Genomic DNA, 3,471 nt, shown 5'->3' with positions numbered 1-3,471 from the left:
ACTCTGACTCCCTGCGTGGTTTAACTTATCATAGTTCCTCTGTACATGCAAATTTCTCTTCTGTTTCCCCGTCTGTTCTCATCTGTGCCTTCCCAAAGACAAGCCTTCGTTTTAAGTCCACGCCGGTACTGCAGTCCCCTTTCCCTTTTATCTACTCGAGTATCACTCCTGGCTGCAGCTGCATTCACTGTAGCCTGTGCCTTTAATGCGGATGTTACATAAGGCTCAAATTTCTGACATTACGAGGTTTCTGATGGGTCATTTTAATCTAGGAGATACACACCACTTCCCAAGATTCCAAAGGAAGGAAAGAAAAAGAGGGTACGTACAATGATTTGAACGAGTTTAAGTCCTAATTTGGTCCTTCTTCTCCGCCGCCCCCCCCGGGCATTTTAATCTTCCCTTTCCTTTTTAATCTTTTCAAACTCACTGTCTTCTAACGTAACACAGAAAAGAATGGCTGCTTCCTAAGATGTATCCTAGATAAGACATGGAAATTAGCCTCTGTTACATGCACTTCTTTACGGCTTCTCACTTCTGTTTCATTTTAATTCCTTCGACAGACATGAATGCTTTTAGACATGTCACCAGGTCTGCTTCCTGAGCAGCCTTACTTCTTTACAGGACCTCTTTCCTTCTGTTTTCCTTCTGTTTAGGAGCTAATACCTCACGCTATACAAATCACCTTCATAAAGCTGACATTTTATTCTTTGCATGAGCCTTCTGGTTCAAATACCCAAACATTTTGCAAGCACGGAACATCACACAGAGCGTCAGAACTCCAGCCAAGCCTGGGCGGAGAGGGGTAGGTCAGAGGAGTCTCCGTCATATTTTAAATTTTCATTTCTTCCATTGGCTTGTGTCCTAAATGCTATTTAACAGTAGTTAGTGCCAATTTCCTTTGTTTCCGGGAATGTATCTCATGTGTACCTAACATGAATGTAATTCCTTATCAGAGTTGAAAGAAGAGTTTGCACGAAGTATGAGCAATCCTCCCCGCAGATTTAAGGGTGAACCGTCTTGGTTTTATCACTGGATTATGGGTTCTCCTGACTAAGAGTGTTTTGGCTGCTCTGCCCTCAAGCAGAGAATGCAGATGTGGGACCTGCTGTAAAGGATTTACAGAAAATAGGAGAAGTCTGAGGATGGCCACAGATAAATCAACAAGAAACATCAGATTCCTTCATCAACTGGGTTAGTGTCTCTCAAAGAACATTCTGTGGGTGTATAATCCCAAATATTTTAGATGCAAATTAGTAAATACTGTCTGTTTTCCTTTGCTTAGAAAATATATCTCTATTAGTCAGCGTTCTCCAGAGAAACAGAACCCATGGGGTATGTGCACGCACACACACACACACACACGCACAGAGATTTATTTTAAGGAATTGGCTCATGCAACTCTGGGGGCTGGTAAGTCTGATATTTGCAAGGCAGGTCAGCAGGCTGGAGACCCAGGGAAGAGCTTGTTGGGGCAGCTTGAGTCTGATGGTCTCTGGAGGCATAATTCCTTTTTCCTCAGGGGACCACAGTCCTTTTCTTCTAAGGCCTTCAACTGATTGGATGAGGCCCACCCACATGATGGCGGGCATCTGCTTTATTCAGAGTCTACTGATTTAAATGGTGAACTCATCTGAAAAATACCTTCACCACAACATCTGGACGGGTGTTTGACCAAACATCTGGGTACCATGGCCTAGCCAAGTTGACACATAAAATTAACCATTGCACTGTCACATGTTCAGTCTGAGGTTTTCTACAAGAAAATTAAAACATTATGATACTTTGTGCAGTATCTTCTAGTTTTCCAAGTACTTTATCATTTTGGTCTTAAAGACATCATGCCATGAAAATTTTACAATTGGGACCACTTAAATATTGGAAAGAATAGGCCCTTTTTCAAAAGTGTAAGTCCTTTGTCTGGAATTTATAATACAGCAATTGCAACAATTAATGTAAAAATGGTTTGATTTCACCTACTTAATCCATCATATGCCTGGAAAGTACACAACTGGTGGTACTCTTTGCGGTACACCTCATCACCATTTGTAACACTGTGTCTATAGGAAAATACTTTCAAAACTGTAAATCAAAATACCAGTGATATCCTCCCTCCGGTGATGAACAGAAATGGGAAGAGTGATTATGTTCTTGGATCCCAATAACTTATTTTTTCTCCACATTTACATAATCATCAAAAACTATCACTCTACTTTTTTTTTTTTAATTATTTTTGGCTGTGTTGGGTCTTCGTTGCTGCGCGCGGGCTTTCTCTAGTCGCGTCGAGCGGAGGCTACTCTTCGCTGCGGTGTGTGGGCTTCTCATTGTGGTGGCTTCTCTTGTTGCGGAGCACCGGCTGTAGGTGCGCGGGCTCAGTAGTTGTGGCTCGCGGGCTCTAGAGCGCAGGCTCAGTAGTTGTGGCGCACGGGCTTAGTTGCTCCGCGGCATGTGGGATCTTCCCCGACCAGGGCTCGAACCCGTGTGCTCTGCATTGGCAGGCGGATTCTTAACCACTGCGCCACCAGGGAAGCCCCACTCTACATTTTTCTTAGCTGATATTCTCTAAGCCAAACAATCCCTGTTACCCAGGTGATCATTCCAGAGAACAAAGAAAACGTGTTCGAGAGAGAGTCCCTTCTATAACTGGTCCCACACAAAGGTTGTTTATGAAGAGAGGGCCAGCTCATCTAGATAAAAGTAGAAGTGTCGTTTTAAGGGCTCAGATAACAGCATTCAGTTGTGATGTGAAAATCAGAGTTAATTTTTTTTGTCTGTGAATATACAAAGGCATGGAAATAGGAGTAGAAAATCTGAACCGTGCAATGGGAAAAAAAAGCTCACGCATCCCACCTATGTGCTAACACAGTTACTGTGTTACTGAGATGCAGCCATAAATAAAAGCGCTCCCAAGCTGATAAGGGCAGCAGACACAATGCCATGCACTTACCAGATCTTGTTTTATTTTCCTCCTCCTGGCCCATGTCTCCCAGCCTCCTAGCAGTTGGGTGAGCTGTCGGAAGTTCGTGCCCGGTGATGACCCACCTGCCCTCACCCCCCAGCAGGACTGGCCACCATCTTGTCCCCTCTTCTGGCAGTCTCACAGCCTCCACATTTAAGATTGCAGTGTCACAAGATCAAAGGATCCTGGAACCCTGAGACAGGGCTTGATAAGGAGCCACCCAAGGAAGCCATCTGACCAGCATGATGTGAGCAATAAAAATCCTTTGTGATGTAAAGCCACTGACATCCGCGGTTTACTTATTAGACATCATGACCTACCCTAGCCCCATAGAATACGTTACCTAAGTCTTGCGCTCTGACAATAGAAAACAGCATTTCTTAAAGCAAGTAGCATATGCTAAAGAAGATTTGTCCTGTGGAACGCTATTCAGAGAACAAGAAATAGCGTAATGTAAACTGCTCCAAGCCTGTTTTCTGCACGTGTAAACATTCAGCTGTTTCCTGTATTGG

At 43.8% G+C, this 3,471-nt stretch overlaps 1 long non-coding RNA gene across 1 annotated transcript; it reads left to right on the top strand.

Moving 5' to 3' along the window:
* Positions 1-213: 213 nt before the first annotated feature.
* Positions 214-3,200, top strand: LOC309828810. Its single transcript, XR_014297356.1, has 3 exons — positions 214-321; positions 957-1,194; positions 2,991-3,200. It is a non-coding gene; the product is annotated as an uncharacterized lncRNA (long non-coding RNA).
* The last annotated feature ends 271 nt before the right edge of the window (positions 3,201-3,471 follow it).

The sequence above is a fragment of the Grampus griseus genome (assembly GCF_964374135.1).
Source record: "Grampus griseus genome assembly, chromosome: 10".
Lineage (NCBI taxonomy): Eukaryota > Metazoa > Chordata > Mammalia > Artiodactyla > Delphinidae > Grampus > Grampus griseus.
This window is presented reverse-complemented; position numbering and strand designations above follow the sequence as displayed.